Source organism: Bos javanicus, chromosome 18 (assembly GCF_032452875.1).
Source record: "Bos javanicus breed banteng chromosome 18, ARS-OSU_banteng_1.0, whole genome shotgun sequence".
Lineage (NCBI taxonomy): Eukaryota > Metazoa > Chordata > Mammalia > Artiodactyla > Bovidae > Bos > Bos javanicus.
Window position 1 is genome coordinate 7320746 of NC_083885.1, and position 18037 is coordinate 7338782.

Genomic DNA, 18037 nt, shown 5'->3' on the forward strand with positions numbered 1-18037 from the left:
TGAGCAGCCAGTGAGTGGAGCAGACAGAACTTCATCACTGCACTGCACCATGGAGATACAGAGAGATGAGCAGAGCAAAAGAGGGATTCTTAAAAAGAGGACAAGACAAGGAATTAAAAATATCTAGGACATCCACAAGTCACACCTAAATTCTACCCACGCATGTCTGCAGCACAATTTAACCAGCACGGAGTGATAGCAAGGATCCAATTCTTAGGGGAAAAGAAGTACGAGAGAAATTCTAAGACTGAGACCCTTAAGCCTATCTTTTCCCTGTAAACTTAGAAAAAGACAACCGTTTTTCTACTTTAGTGATAGATACATGCCAGGGTTAAAGAATGAAGTACATTAGTCTATATTTTTACTGTGTGTATCTTTAATAAATGCACAGTAGACTTTAATAAAAATGGTCACTGTAATGAGAACCCTGTGACTGTGGCTGAGGTTTTAGCACTCAAAGCAACAGAACCAGAACGCAGAACATAGATATGAACACATCCAAGGATAACAAAAAATTACCCAGAGCATAAATATACAAACAGAAGTGGAAGAATATTAAAATTTCGGGGAAACAAAAAGATGAGGAATTCGAACAAGTGGGCCAAACAACTAACTCAAAGCCCTTCTTCTTTCTTTGGGGGCCAGGTGGCAAAGGCAATATTTTTTCACTGGGTTTTCTCAACTATCCCCTTAATTTTGCTTCTAAACTCAGTTGTGCTGACATCTTACTGTCTTGTCTCCCAAGAGGGACATTTAACTAAGGTATTGTCCATTCAATTTAAAACAGATGCTGAATATGATCACTTTCCCATTTGTTTGAGAATAACATCTCACCCCTTGATACTTAAAAGGTTTGGGGGGTGGAGGTTGTATTGCAGGAACTTTCCAGCTGCCCCCCCAAAAAATGTATACTTTGACATTTAACCAAATTAACAAACATTAATTGCACATAAAAGCCACTTTGCTGAATTGCAATGAGCCATTTAACTCTATGGACCAATCCACCCGAGAGTTACGGGAGGAGAAGCAGAGTTGGCAATTCTCAAACATTAAGATGCTCAGCAGCCTACACCCTAGCTCCTTCGAGGTCAGAGAAAGCTATGTTGCAGAAAAAGAACGTGAGTCCAAATTAGCAATTTGGCAGTGCTCTTCAAAAAGAGAAATGTAACCTCAGGACTTTCCCAGCGCTCTCGATTCGGTCTGCCAAGGCCTGTCGATGGATTGCCGACTTATCTGTACCCAGGGCAAAGGAGGCCGCTCCCCACAGCAACCCCTTTCCTTAGCACATATATAAACACTAAGGATTTTTTTTTTGGTGGGGGGCACATGTCTCTCTCTGGCTAATTGCTGATTTTCTCTTAGCCCAAGGCTATGACACTTTCTGTCACATCACTTTTCTCACCAGCAATTCCTCATCACAAAAATCATTTCTCCCACTGTCTTCTCCAAGATGTGAGAGGGCTGTGGGAACCCACCTCGGATCTGTCTCCCCTCTGAGGCTGTGGTTCTTGGAAATGGGTGACCTGCGACCATAGCTTTATTGGTTTTATCCTCCAGAGGGACAGGGTTTCCATCCCATGGGACAGTGTATGACTCACGTCTGTTTCACTGACCTCGCTATTTTCAGGCTGGACTCCTCATGCAGCCACATTAGCTGCTCAACAAAACCTTAATGGATGCATAATAAGGGGTGAGGTGGCAGAACTTATTATTTATTTCTTCCCAAAATGTTTTCCAAAGCACCATGGGTTCCAAGGAAATTATCAACGGCCCCCAGACTCACCTTTCACATAGATGTTACCAACGCACTGTGTGCTTGTCTTGGTAATACTTTTTGTTTAGCTTGTACACACCCCAAGCACCAGAATGCAGGTCCACAGAACCCAGGACCCAAGAACCCAGCTTTCGGAAGAGCAATTGTTGGGATCGCCTTGTCTCACTAACAGCTGCATCATAAAGTCTCCAGCAGGAAATGAACAGTCCATCCTGTAAAACAGAGAAACCACCAGAGTTTTGTCTTGTCCCCGTTTCTTTCCTCCATTAGAAAGCTTCAGACACTGGGCATGAGGGTTCAGGTCTCCCACACTGTTTGTCAACTTCTACTTTTGTTTCTGATTATTTTGAGTTGATATATATTGAATCTACTGTTTTTTCCCCCATTGAGTTGCACATCTATTAAATGAAATTCAGACAATTCCTTTGTCTGTTCAAAATGAGACTGTGGCTATTACTCTTTAATGCAGGTTATTCTATCTCATCTCCCTGACATTAATTTTCACCATCTTCCACTCATTTGTGATGCCTGCTATACACCTGTGTAACACACACACACACACACACACACACACACAGAGGCTTCAGGGAAGTATCAGTGGAAGACACCTCTCATCCACCTCCAGGATGGGGTGGAAGTGCACAGTAAACAATCACACATGAGTGAAAATCAATTCAGGTAGACCTCATAGCTCAGTCAGTAAAGAACCTGCCTGCAATGCAGGAGACGTGGGTTCAATTCCTGGGTTGGGAAGATCCCTTGGAGAAGGAAATGGCTACCCACTCCAGTATTCTTGCCCCCAAAATCCCATGGACAGAGGCACCTGGTGGGCTACAGTCCATGGGGTTGTGAGAGCTGGACACAATTGAATAACTAAGGTAGAATTAAGAATAAAATGCAATAAAGAGTAACAGCCACAGTCTCATTTTATATTAACAAAGGAATTATCTTAATTTAATATAATAGGCATTTCCTTCTCCAGGGGATCTTCGCAACCCAGGGATCGAACCCAGGTCTCCTGCATTGTAGACAGACACTTTACCATCTGAGCTACCAGGGAAGCCCATAATATAATAGGCATGCAGCTTTACAGGAAAAACAAAAACACAAAATATGGAATCAAAATAATTAGAAATGGAAGTACATATTGACAAAAACATGGGGGATATTAACCCACCACCAATGGCGTTGTCTGTAGCCATAAATCCCACATGGAAACAGATGAACAACACTAACTTCATATCCAACTATTCCCTCACCAAATGGCCAGTTAACTGAGACAACATAAACCAACACTCTTAGAAAGATCAGGAAGATGAAAATTTAAGTAGGATAAAGAGTATTTTAATTAACATGTAAGATTAATGTTAAAGGTATATTATACTTTTATCTTATAGAAAAGACATTTTAAATGTCTTTAAAGTATCCATGCAAATTGATCAGCTAAATACAGTTCCAAATACATAAGTCCCCAAAAGACTGTGATTGAATCAAAGGGTAATAAGATTAGAAATGTAGAGCAGAGATTAAAACAAAAATTGCAATTATTTTGAGGAAGCACACCTTTAAATACCTCTTAGGTCAGAGAAGATCAAAATTAAAGTTTGCACCTATACTTGTAAGTAAATAGGGATTGGTAACATATAAAATGTCAATCAGTATTGTGAAAATGACTATATTACCAAATGCAATCTACAGATTCAATGTGATCCCTATCAAATTACCAATGACATTTTTCACAGACCTAGAACAAAAAAAATTCACAATACATATGGAAATGCAAAAGACCCCAAATAGCAAAAGCAGTCTTGAGAAAGAAGAATGGATCTGGAACAATCAACCTCCCTGACTTCAGATTATACTACAAAGCTACAGTCATCAAGACAGTATGGTACTGGCACAAGAACAGAATTATAGACCAATGGAACAAGGTAGAAACCCAGAAATAAACCCATGTACCTATGGGCACCTTATTTTTGACAAAGGAGGCAAGAATGTACAATGGGGCAAAGACAGTCTCTTCAATAAATGGTGCTGGGAAAACTGGACAGCTACATGTAAAAGAATGAAATTAGAACACTTCTTAACACCTACACAAAGATACACTCAAAATGTATTAAAAACCTAAATGTAAGACCAAGAACTATAAAACTCTTAGAGGAAAACAGGCAGAACACTCGATGACATAAATCAAAGCAAGATCCTCTATGACCCACCTCCTAGTGTAATGGAAATAAAAACAAAAGTAAACAAGTGGGACCTGATTAAACTTAAAAGCTTTTTCACAGCAAAGGAAACCATAAGCCAGGTGAAAAGACAACCCTCAGAATGGGAGAAAATAATAGCAAATGAAACAACTGACAAAGGATTAATTTCCAAAATATACAAGCAGCTCATACAACTCAATGCCAGAAAAACAAACACCCAATCAAAAAGCGGGGAAAAGACTTAGACATTTCTCCAAAGAAGACATACAGATGGCTAACAAACACATGAAAAGATGCTCAACGTCGCTCATTATTAGAGAAATGCAAATCAAAACTACAATGAGATATCACCTCACACCAGTCAGAATGGTCATCAAAAGTCTGCAAACAATAAATGCTGGAGAGGGTGCGGAGAAAAGGGAATGCTCTTGCACTGCTGGTGGGAATGTAAATTGATAAAGCCACTATGGAAGATGGTATGGAGATTCCTTAAAAAACTAGGAATAAAACCACCATATGACCCAGCAATCCCACTCCTAGGCATATACCCTGAGGAAATCAAAATTGAAAAAGACAAATGTATCCCATTGTTCACTGCAGCACTATTTACAATAGCTAAAACATGGAAGTAACCTAGATGTCCATCAACAGATAAATGGATAAAGAAGTTGTGGTACATATACACAATGGAATATTCAGTTCATTTCAGTTCAGTTCAGTCACTCAGTCGTGTCCGACTCTTTGCAACCCCATGAATCGCAGCACGCCAGGCCTCCATGTCCATCACCAACTCCCGGAGTTCACCCAGACTCACGTCCATCGAGTCAGTGATGCCATCCAGCCATCTCATCCTCTGTCGTCCCCTTCTCCTCCTGCCCTCAATCCCTCCCAGCATCAGAGTCTTTCCCAATGAGTCAACTCTTTGGACGAGGTGGCCAAAGTAACTGGAGTTTCAGCTTGAGCATCATTCCTTCCAAAGAAATCCCAGGGCTGATCTTCAGAATGGACTGGTTGGATCTCCTTGCAGTCCAAGGGACTCTCAAGAGTCTTCTCCAACACCACAGTTCAAAAGCATCAATTCTTCGGTGCTCAGCTTTCTTCACAGTCCAACTCTCACATCCATACATGACCACAGGAAAAACCATAGCCTTGACTAGACGAACATTTGTTGGCAAAGTAATGTCTCTGCTTTTGAATATGCTATCTAGGTTGGTCATAACTTTCCTTCCAAGGAGTAAGCATCTTTTAATTTCATGGCTGCAGTCACCATCTACAGTGATTTTGGAGCCCAAAAAATAAAGTCTGACACTGTTTCCCCATCTATTTCCCATGAAGTGATGGGACTGGATGCCATGATCTTCGTTTTCTTGTTGTTGAGCTTTAAGCCAACTTTTTCACTCTTCACTTTCACTTTCATCAAGAGGTTCTCTTTAGTTCGTCTTCACTTTCTGCCATAAGGGTGGTGCCATCTGCATATCTGAGGTGTTTGATATTTCTCCCGGCAATCTTGAGTCCAGCTTGTGCTTCTTCCAGCCCAGCGTTTCTCATGATGTACTCTACATAGAAGTTAAATAAGCAGGGTGACAATATACAGCCTTGACATATTCCTTTTCCTATTTGGAACCAGACTGTTGTTCCATGTCCAGTTCTAACTGTTGCTTCCTGACCTGTATACAGGTTTCTCAAGAGGCAGGTCAGGTGGTCTGGTATTCCCATCTCTTTCAGAATTTTCCACAGTTTATTGTGATCCACACAGTCAAAGGCTTTGGCATAGTCAATAAAGCAGAAATAGATGTTTTTCTGGAACTCTCTTGCTTTTTCCATGATCCAGCTGATGTTGGCAATTTGATCTCTGGTTCCTCTGCCTTTTCTAAGCGCAGGCGGCTGCGACTGGTGCACTAAGCGCGGCCGAGAGGAGCTACCCCACGTCCGAGGTCAGGGGCAGAAGCCGGGAGGACCCCAGCCCAAATGGAATATTACTCAGCCATAAAAAGGAATGCATTTGAGTCAGTTCTGATGAGGTAGAGGAACCTAGAATCTATTATACAGAGTGGAGTCAGAAAGAGAAAAATAAATATCATATTCTAACATATATATATGGAATCTAGAAAAATGACACTGAAGATTTTATTTACAGGGCAGCAATGGAGAAACAGACATAGAGAATAGACTTATGGACATGGGGAGAGGGGAGGAGAGGATGAGATGTATGGAAAGAGCAACATGGAGACTTACCTTACCATACGCAAAATAGCCAACGGGACTTTGCTCTATGGCTCAGGAAACTCAAACAGGGGCTCTGTATCAACCTAGAGGGGTGGGACGGGGAGGGAGATGGGAGGGAGGGTCAGAAGGGTGGGGATATATGTATACCTATGGCTGATTCATGTTGAGGTTTGACAGAAAACAACACAATTCTGTAAATTATCCTTCAATAAGAAAATAAATTAAAAAAAAAAGACGACTCAAAAAAAAAAGCCAATATGTGACAAATAAATCCACATGAGATGTGTTAAATGCTATAGTCAGAAGCAGATTCATAAATTAAATGCTTTATACATTTGTACATATATGAGATATGCTTAAATATTAGGTAAGTGAAAAAATGCTTAACTTTAAATGTTTAAATATATGTATATTATATTTCAATGTGTGTCATATATGTGTGTATATATCAGTTCAATTCAGTCACTCAGTCATGTCCAACTCTTTGCAACCCCATGGACTATAGCACACCAGGCCTCCCTGTCCATCACCAACTCCCTTAGCTTACTCAAAGTCATGTCCATCGAGTCAGTGATGCCATCCAACCATCTCTTCCTATGTCATCCCCTTCTCCTCCTGCCTTCAATCTTTCCCAGCATCAGAATCTTTTCCATTGAGTCAGTTCTTTGCATCAGGTGGCCAAAGTATTAGTTTCATCTTCAGCATCAGTCCTTACAATGAATATTCAGGACTGATTTCCTTTAAGATGGACTGGTTGGATCTCCTTGAAGTCCAAGGGACTCTAACTTTTAACTTTTAAATGTTTAAATATATGTATATTTCATTGTGTGTCATATATATATAGATACATATATACAGTTACTGCTTTTCATTTAAATTGAAAAATAAGAGGGAAAATATAAGTAATGTTTCCTTAGTAAATTAAGAATCAAGAAAAGAAGAAAACTAAACAAAATGTCTACAAGTTGATACTTTAGTGTGGCAGGGCAAAAAATAAAATGACCTCTAAGAAGTCAAGTAATGAGGAAAAAAGGAGGAAGCATGAAAGCACAATGTACGTACAAGAAGCAGGGCAGAGCCTTTAAAGAATGATGGACAGGGAGGCCTGGCATGCTGCGATTCATGGGGTCGCAAAGGGTCGGACACGACTGAGCCACTGAACTGAACTGAACTGATATGACATTCACCCAATTAGTTTGAAAAATCATAGTGAAATGTTTAAACAGTTTCCAAGAGGCTATCAAAATTGATCCATTTGCCTAGATCAATAACTATTTATTTGAATAGAACTTTTTTTTTAAGTTTCATACTGTCACTTAAGTAAAATGGCATTGGGTCTGGAAGATTTAATAGGCAAGTAATTTCAAAGATTAACTGATTTTCATAACATGTAATGTTATCCAGAATGTTTAAAAGATAGGCAATTCCTAATCTGCTTTGAATCAGGAATGATTCTGTAACTGAGTTGAAATACTTCAAACCACAAACTGCAGTTCTCCTTTATATTGGAATATAAATATAAAAATTCTAAATAAGAGATTACTGAACCCAGTAATGTATTTCAATAATAGCACATACTAAGAAAAACTCGATACCATCATAAAATTACCATTTAATAATAGAGAGTCTTTTAACAGATTGACCCTCTTCAATTTGCCAAAGAAGATGTATATTTTTTAATCTCAGAGAAAGTCAAAAAGATATTTAATAAAATTAAGCACTAAATGCTGCTAGCATTTTATCTAAATACTTTCTAAATGCCATAAATAACATCCATCTGTAATGGTTTGAATAGTGCTCTCCAAAAAAGTTCATGTCCACTGAGAACATCAGAATGTGACCTTATTTGGAGAAATGGTATTTGCAGGTGTGACTAAGGTAAGGATGGAGATGAGATCATACTGGATTAAGGCGGGCGATAAATCCAATGAGGGGGTCCTTTGACAGACAAGAAGGCAATGTGAAGACGGAGGCAGGGACCACAGTGATGCATCTACAGGACAAGGAACCCCAAGGAGTCCTTGCAACCAGCAGAAACTGGAGAGAGGCAAGGGGCAGTTTCACTCTCAGAATCTCCAGGAGGAATCAACCCTGCCAACACCTTGATTTGGAACTCTGGCCTCCGGAACTATGACGGAATCAATTCCTATTGTTTGAAGCCACCCAAGATGTGGTACTTTGTTAGGATAGCCCTGGGCACTGTGGGCTCAGTCGCTCAGTCATGTCTGACTCTTTGCGACCCCATGAACTGTAGCCCACCAGGCTCCTCTGTCCATGGGGATTCTCCAGGCAAGAATACTAGAGTGGGTTGTCATTTCTTCCTCCAGGGGATTTTCCCAACCCAGGGATGGAACCCAGGTCTCCCACATCGCAGGCAGATTCTTTACCATCTGAGCCACCAGGGAAGCCTAAGACTGTCCTAGGAAACAAATACACCATCTTAACCCAAAGCCAACATCACCCCTTACAGCAAGGGCATCCCCACTACTTTCAGCAACAAGACAGTAAGTACCTCCCAAGGAATCACTATAGTTGACAGTGTGGCCTGCTGGAGGAGGCTCCTCTCTTGCACACAGCTACCTCTGAATCCATTTAACTGGCATGTACAGTGCCTGAGCTGATGCTTTGCAAACCAGGACAGAGGAGGAAAATCACCAGTGAGGTGTCTGACAACTGTCCCTGCATTCATTCCTATGACCATTCCTTCTGCAGGTTAAAGACATCTGCTTGAATCCTGCTTTGCCCACTTCTTGGGTCATTCCGCACAAGGCACTTAGCTTTCCTGAGCTGTCCTTCTCTAATCTATAAGATAGAGATCATATACATATATATTTTGCTACAGCAAAGATGAAGCTAAAATAAGAATGGATCAAAAAGACACTTAGCTCAAAACCTGGCACATAGTAGGTACTCAATAATTGTCGGTTTCTTTCCTTTCTGAAATATTGACATATCAGGGGTGAGCCTTTGAGATGAGAATTATATTTGGTCAATTATGCTATTCATAGTCTCCCAATTATGGTAAAACTATAGATTTAAAAATCTCCTCATGGATCAATTTCTCTAAGTCAATTGAATTACAGACAGGTAAATCACATACCTGGAATGTTAGGTCCATGAATCAAGGCAAATTGGAAGTGGTCAAACAGGAGATGGCCAAGAGTGAATGTCGACATTCTAGGAATCAGCGAACTAAAATGGACTGGAATGGGTGAATTTAACTCAGATGACCATTATATCTACTACTGTGGGCAGGAATCCCTTAGAAGAAATGGAGTAGCCATCGTGGTCAACAAAAGAGTCTGAAATGCAGTACTTGGATGCAATCTCAAAAACGACAGAATGATCTCTGTTTGTTTCCAAGGCAAACCATTCAATATCACAGTAATCCAAGTCTATGCCCCGACCAGTAATGCTGAAGAAGCTGAAGTTGAACAGTTCTATGAAGACCTACAAGACCTTCTAGAACTAACACCCAAAAAAGATGTCCTTTTCATTATAGGGGACTGGAATGCAAAGGTAGGAAGTCAAAAAACACCTGGGGTAACAGGCAAATTTGGCCTTGGAGTACAGAATGAAGCAGGGCAAAGTCTAATAGAGTTCTGCCAAGAGAACACACTGGTCATAGCAAACACCTTCTTCCAACAACACAAAAGAAGACTCTACACATGGACATCACCAGACGGTCAACACCGAAATCAGTGATTTGATGATTGATTATATTCTTTGCAGCCACATATGGAGAAGCTCTATACAGTCAGCAAAAACAAGACCAGGAGCTGACTGTGGCTCAGATCATGAACTTCTTATTGCCAAATTCAGACTGAAATTGAAGAAAGTGGAGAAAACCACTAGACCATTCAGGTATAACGTAAATCAAATCCCTTATGACTATACAGTGGAAGTGAGAAATAGATTTAAAGGACTAGATCTGATAGACAGAGTGCCTGATGAACTATGGATGGAGGTTTGTGACATTGTACAGGAGACAGGAATCAAGACCATCCCTAAGAAAAAGAAATGCAAAAAAGCAAAATGGCTGTCTGTGGAGGCCTTACAGATAGCTGTGAAAAGAAGGGAAGGGAAAAGCAAAGGAGAAAAGGAAGGATGTACCCATCTGAACGCAGAGTTCCAAAGAATAACAAGAAGAGATAAGAAAGCCTTCCTCAGTGATCAATGAAAAGACATAGAGGAAAACAATAGAATGAGAAAGACTAGAGATCTCTTCAAGATAATTAGAGATACCAAGGGAACATTTCATGCAAAGATGGGCTCAATAAAGGACAGAAATGGTAGGGACCTAAGAGAAGCAGAAGATATTAAGAAGAGGTGGCAAGAATACACAGAAGAACTGTGCAAAAAAGATATTCACGACCTGAAAAAAACGATCATTGAAAAAGCAAGAGAGTTCAGAAAAACATCTATTTCTGCTTTATTGACTATGCCAAAGCCTTTGACTGTGTGGATCACAATAAACTGGAAAATTCTCAAAGAGATGGGAATACCAGACCACCTGGCCTGCCTCTTGAGAAACCTGTATGCAGGTCAGGAAGCAACAATTAGAACTGGATATGGAACAACAGACTGGTTCCAGATAGGAAAAGGAATATGTCAAGGCTATATATTGTCACCCTGCTTATTTAACTTCTATGCAGAGTACATCATGAGAAACGCTGGGCTGGAAGAAGCACAAGCATGACTCAAGATTGCCGGGAGAAATATCAAACACCTCAGATATGCAGATGACACCACCCTTATGGCAGAAAGTGAAGAGGAACTAAAAAGCCTCTTGATGAAAGTGAAAGAGAAGAGTGGAAAAGTTGGCTTAAAGCTCAACATTCAGAAAACGAAGATCATGGCATCCAGTCCCATCACTTCATGCAAAATAGATGGGGAAACAGTGGAAACAGTGTTAGACTTTATTTTTCTGGGCTCCAAAATCACTGCAGATAGTCATTGCAGCCATGAAATTAAAAGATGCTTACTCCTTGGAAGGAAAGTGATGACCAACCTAGACAGAATATTAAAAAGCAGAGACATTACCTTCAACAAAGGTCCGTCTAGTCAAGGCTATGGTTTTTCCAGTGCTCATGTATGGATGTGAGAGTTGGACTATAAAGAAAGCTGAGTGCCAAAGAATTGATGCTTTTGAACTGTGTTGTTGGAGAAGACTCTTGAGAGTCCTTTGGACTGCAAGGAGATCCAACCAGTCCATCCTAAAGGAGATCAGTCCTGGGTGTTCATTGGTAGGACTGATTTTGAGGCTGAAACTCCAAAACTTTGGCCACCTGATGCAAAGAGCTGACTCATTTGAAAAGATCCTGATGCTGGGAAAGATTGAGGGCAGGAGGAGAAGGGGACGACAGAGGATGAGATGGTTGGATGGCATCACCAACTCGATGAACATGGGTTTGGGTAAACTCCGGGAGTTGGTGATGGACAGGGGTGCCTGGCGTGCTGCAGTTCATGGGGTCGCAAAGACTAGGACACGACTGAGTGACTGAACTGAACTGAAATCACATACTGAAGCAAGAGGGAAGAAAGAATTTTGTTGGTGAGGGTGTATTTTTTTTTATTAGCCTACGAATCACTGAAATGCAATGTTTCATCACCACTTTCTGTTTGTAAAGACAGTGCTGGCCAAATGGTCTAAGCCCATACACACCAATGGGAGAAACAGACCTTTATGTACCAAGAACAGTTGATTTCACAGGTTGTTTAATGCACAGTTTTTAATTTAATATTTTCCCAGAGGCCTTTAAAAGTATTACATGCATTTTGAAGTCCAATAAATATTTGTCATTTTATATAGAGCCATCATTTTTTGTTTGTTTGTGGGTTCCCCTCCCCTCTCAAACACAAATCAAGTGAAATACTTAAGGTCTGAGCCAAGCACCCAGGAGCTTATTCAAAATGAGTCCAAATGAATTTGCTTGCTGGCAAATGCTGGGAGTATGTAAATGAGGCTAAACTTAAGAATCCCCGAGTGGGCTGGAGAAGGAATGCTATGCAGGATGCCCTCTGGGGCAAGCTAGACTAGAAACCTGAGTAGCTGAGAATTAGCCCCGAGGGGTGTGCCCAGGCAGGGAGGGGCCGGGGAGAGGTGCCTCGAAGGTCAAGGAGCAGGAGGCTCGGAAGATCTAGTGTATGGAAACCAAGAGGGAGGCGCCGCTACCCTCCCCAAGCCCACCTCCAGCACATATTCAATAGGACAGCAGTCAAACTCCGAGTCAGTCATCTGATAGCCAAAGGAGAGCCAGTTAAAACTACCCTCCTAGCACACTCCTGCGCGATGCCGCCAACTAAGCCTAACATATTTATTTGTAGTTCCCAAATCACCCAGTTGCATCAATCCTTTTTTTTTAAAACATCATTCAAATCACTCTTGTCACTGACTTGGCAAATACCTGTGCATGGAGTGTCCACTGAAACTCTGTGGGGCCTGGGACAAATGATGACTCGAAACGGGCAGTCACTGCCTCACTGAACTCAGTGTTTAACCAGGAGGTCTGCTCCTCTGTCCCGTTTCTCACAGACTTGACCCAGAGCCTACGTCTTCCTCCTATGAACCATCCCAATCTCCCCGCCTTTAGTCTGCCGTCTCCTCCCTCACCCTCCACACTCAGGAGATACCAATTCCATCATATTACTCAACTAAGAAATACATGCTGGCTCTCTATCACCTACAGAAAGTGAAAGTCACTCAGTCGTGTCCGACTCTTTGTGACCCCATGGCCTATACAGTCCATGCAATTCTCCAGGCCAGAATACTGGAGTGGGTAATCTATCCCTTCTCCAGCGGATCTTGCCGACCCAAGAATAGAACTGGGGTCTCCTGCATTCTTTACTAATTGAGCTATCAGGGAAGCCCAATTGTCTGCAGAACAAAGTCCCAACTCCTTAGTAAAATGTACAAGAGTCTGGCCTGAATTGCCATTTCTTCCCTCTAGCCTCATCTTCAGGCTCTGCTCCTACTTGAATTTTACGTTTCAGCAACTCCAAGAGATCGTTACTTTCCCAAGACACTATGTTGGATCACACTCCCCGCCTTGGTGCTTCCACTCAGCCTTCTAAATTAGGCTGGACTGTGATAGCACCCCAAATTTCTATCTGTTTTATGGACCCTCTGTCTAGTTGGTCTTACATATTGGACACTCTACAAATGATGTTCTGGATTGTCCCCGTCAAAATGCAATCTACATGTCACAAAGGGCATGCTTCAGTTCAGGTGAGCATTTACTGAAACCTAAACTGAGGCAGACTGCTCAGCTTAGGGGCTACAGAGTTGAGTAAGACATGACCCTACACCCCGTGGTTCTCACCATCTAGTTTAAGGGACATAAATAAGAAAATAAGGGCAGTGTTGAGTGACTTATTAAATAATACAATATTATAATATATGATAAAATTAAAATTATGTGTTTCATAGGGATGAGTAGTTGCTTTTGATTTGGGAGTAAGAGAAGGTTTCCTAGAAGAGCCGATTCCTGAATTAGGCATCAGGAGATTATGGTAGACAGAATAATGGTCCCCAAAGACACTCATCTCCTAATGCCCAGAACCTGTGAATATGTTTACCCTGCTTTGCAGATGTGATTAAGGATTCTGAGATGGAAAGAGTACGTGACATTATCCAGATGGGCCCAACATAATAAACGGGTCCTTGTAAGAGGGAGGAAGAAAGGGCAGAGGCAGAGAGATTTGAAGATGCTACACTGCCAGCTTTGAAGATGGAAGAAGGGCCATGGGCTAAGAAATGCAGGTGGCTTCCAGCAACTGCAAAAAGACAAGGAAGTAGATTCTTCACCGGAGCCTCCATAAGGAAGGCAGCCCAGCGATTCTTTGATTTTAGTCCAGTGAGACCCATTTTGGGCTCCTGACCTCCAGAAGTGTAAGAGGATACATTTGTGTATTTTTAAGCCACTAAATCTGTGACAATTTCTTAGAGCAACAACAGGAAACTAATAAACAGATATGCAGGAGTTTAGTGGGAATACACTAGAGGAACAACAGGCACAGCATGTGCAGAGCAAGGATCCTAGACCACTTTTCAACGTGAGAAAAGCTCGGCACAGTCATCAGAGAGCCGTTAGGCCGAAGTTACCATCAGAGGCGGGCCTCCCATGTGGCACTAGTGGTAAAGCACCCACCTGCTCACGCAGGAGATGTGGGCGACACAGGTTCAGTCCCTGGTTCCGGAGGATCCCCTGGAGCAGGAAACGGCAACCCACCTCGGGGTTCTTGCCTGGGAAGGCCCACGGACAGAGGACCCACTGGAGCTCTGGGACGCCGGCGGTGACAGCGGTAAAAGTGAAGACGGGGATGGCCGCGCTTCACCTGACAGGAGAAGTTCAGTAGCAGTGTCCCTGGTCTGGCCTTTTCGGACAAAGGCCGCCTGGACCCAGGAGGAGGCACCAGAAAGCTCTTTGGTGTCAGAGCAGGTCATGAGGGGAAAAGAATCGACTTTGCAGGCAACGGTGACGAATGGTCAAGGTGACCCTCTGCAGAGTCGGCCGCTTTAGTTTGATCAGCAGGTGCGAGTTCGGCCACTGACCCTGTCTTGCAGCTGCTCCTCTCTCGCCTGACTGCAAACTCAGATGGGTGACCCCTGGAGACCTCGGGTTCTTTCTCTCTTGGGTGAGGCCAGAAATACCCCGGGCAGAGCTGACTGCAGGCAGGACATCCTCACAGCTGGCTGTGAGTGGCCACTGGGAAGGGAAGGCAGAGGCAAGTGAGACCGATAGGGCAGGAGTGGGCTGAACGCCGGGAAAGTTCAAACATTTGATTTTGTCCTGATTTTGTCTGAGGCTAAGGGGCGAAGCCATTTCTTATTTTATCCAAATCAGCGCAGCAGCCTTGAGAGACAAGGCCATGGCACTGCTGCAGTATTCCCAAAGCCCTCGGCTAAATGTCTTGACGCTGCCCTGAGGCACCTAACATGCCACTGGAAGTAGAGCCTCACACGGCTTAAAATAAGAGCGTTACCCGGGGCTCAATAATGAACACGCGGAGTAGGGGATTTCAGTATCGTGGGATGCCTATGTCAGCTGGCCTAACCCTTTTCAGTTGTTTTGTGGGAAAATTGGGCTTGCTTTGTAGAAGTTTCCTTGGGACCCAGGACTCAGTCCAAGAGCCATTTTGACAGAAAAGTTTCCTCTCACAAGACTGCTTCAAGGCTGTGTTCACATCACATTCATCTCTAGGCCCTGATCAGAGGTTCTCATGTGTTCTTGTCGTTGTTTAGCCGCTAAGTTGTGTCCAGCACTTTTATGACCCCATGGACTGTAACCCACCAGGCTCCTCTGTCCACGGGATTTCCCAGGCAAGCATGCTGGAGTGGGCTGCCATTTCCTTCTCCAGGAGATCTTCCCAACCCAGGGATCAAACTCCGATCTTCTGTGCATCTCCTGCATTACGGAGAGATTCTTTTACTGCTGGTCACTGGGGAAGCCCTTCTCATGTGTAGTCACAGTCAAAACCTCTCTGGAAGTGCTTGCTTGTATTTCATGAAAGAGGGCCATGACTAGGAAGACCGCGCAAGCTCTCAGAAGGCTTTCCATCTGGGACGAGGGTCCAGTTGAAACTTCTGCAGAAGTGACAACTCTGAGGATCTGAAGGACAAGAGGGTGCTAACCAGGCAAAGGAGGGGCATGTTTTCCAGCAAAGAGGAAATTTAAGAAGACAGGGGGAAGGCTGGAGCCAGAGAGTACAGGTTTACCAGAGCCAGTAGGTAGCTCTTCCCAACTCCACATTCAGTAACATCACATACGAAGCTTAAAATGGGCATTGGGGGGAGTGTTTACACCACTGGCAGATGCTGGCCGATGCTGCAAATCAAGGCTTTTTAAAGTTTTATTTGAGGATAAGGACCTTATCTTTCTGGCACTCTTTTTATAAAAAGTATTTATTTATTTGGCTGTCCTGGGTCTTAGTTGCAGCACATGGAGTCTTCAGTCTTTGGGGTGGCATGTGTGTCCCTCAGTTGCAGCATGTGGGATCTAGTTCCCTGACCAGCGGTTGGACTCAGCCCCCTGCCTTCAGAACATAGAGTCTTAGCCACTGGATCACCAGGGAAGTCCCATATTGCTCGAGCTTACCTGGCAGATTACAGAAGCTCACTAAATGTGAATTTTGGGGGAAGTGGGCTGGATGAAGTTACAGAATTCAGTTATCTGCTTTCCCAACCTATGGCTTAACCTATAGAATGGTTGAGAATCAGCATGAAGGAAGAGAGAAAAAACTAGGGTAAGAACCCTAACTTCTGATTGGTTCTCAGAGAGGCAAGTTCCCATCAGCTTTGAGCAGCAACTCTTCCACTCATTGAGAACATGGGCAGTCAGATATCTGAATCTCACTTTCCTCACACCTTTGACAATTAGTCTCAGTTACAACTTTTGGTAGAAAGCATTGGTGTGGTTAGTACTGGGTTTTTCTCATCCCAATGCCATGGGGTCGCTAAGAGTCGGACACGACTGAGCGACTTCACTTTCACTTTTCACTTTCATGCATTGGAGAAGGAAATGGCAACCCACTCCAGTGTTCTTGCCTGGGGAATCCCAGGGACGGGGGAGTCTGGTGGGCTGCCGTCTATGGGGTCGCACAGAGTTGGACACGACTGAAGCGACTTAGCAGCAGCAATGCCACCTAGGGACTCGCAAGGACTCAGTAATTCACAGGGTTGTCAACTTGCATTGGGGGGAGGGGGAGAATTGGTGTCCAGTTTTTCCTACAAGAGTGATAATATGTGTAGACATACATGTTATGAATGAGCTTAATTTTAAGAGTGGGAGTTCTGGAAATGGTCATATTTAGATTCAGATCTTGACTCTATCAGTACTTTTAGTTACAGGGACAACTTATTTATCTTCTCCATATCTACAAGGATTCTGATACCTCCTAAAATTGTGATGAAGCTTTATTGAGATAATGCAAGTATAATCCTTGGCATTTAACCTACTGTGTAATAAGTTTCCCATAAACAGTAGTCAAAGGCTTTAAGAAACGAAAACGAGAGATGTGCAGGAGATCCGGAGGTGACTTAGACACGCGTCCCTCACTGGAGAGCCACCACTTATGGGAAACCAGGCACCGGTGGGCCTTCTGGGTCCTTTTCATTTATCACTTGCAGTAATGAAACAGCCCGACCAGCTCCATATAATTACCGTTATTTTCCTAATGATGAACTTGAGGGCAAGAGAGGTTAAGGAGCATAAGGCCGCAGTTCATATACAACAGAACCAGAATTTTAACCTAGTTTTCCTGTTTTCAAAACCTAAGATATTCTCTATATTATGCTTCCTCAATAGGTAAGAAAGTCCAGGGGAAAGCCTCTTTCAAAATGTTTAATCTGTCCAAGATAAAATAATAATAATATCCAAACTACAAGTCAAGTCTTGGAAACCTACCCTGGTGTAGTTTGCATCAACCCAGCACCCCACACAAGTGGATTTAGATCAGCTCTATTCAGGACATTAGTAGGTCAAAACAAACTACATGTGTGGGGTCAATGATGCAAGTCGAACTCTGTTCACAGGTGGAAGCAGAGGACATTAAATGCCTTTTGTTACCCAAAGGTATGAACTATAACTCGGGTTTTTTCCTCACTAAGCCCACACTTCTAAACTCTCCAGCACCATTTCTAGTCCTGTTACCCACTGGATGTGTGCCTCAGTTTCCACATTTAGAAAGAGGAACCATAATCCTTCATAATGCCACTGTGAGACAAAGCCATCTGAATTCACTGGGTGTGATTCTGTGTACAAAAGGGGTGCCCATCCACTTTCGCTTTCCTTCCTTCCCCCAGAAACACAACTTTGGGCTTCCCTGGTGG

The 18037-nt window shown here is 42.8% G+C and overlaps 1 long non-coding RNA gene across 1 annotated transcript in view; it reads right to left on the minus strand.

Annotated features, from left to right (window-relative positions):
- Positions 1–213: 213 nt before the first annotated feature.
- Positions 214–18037, minus strand: part of LOC133229989 (uncharacterized) — a 46371-nt gene continuing 28547 nt past the window's right edge. The window contains exon 3 of the long non-coding RNA XR_009730692.1: positions 214–1986. This is a non-coding gene — a long non-coding RNA (uncharacterized LOC133229989). The remainder of the gene's footprint in view (positions 1987–18037) is intronic.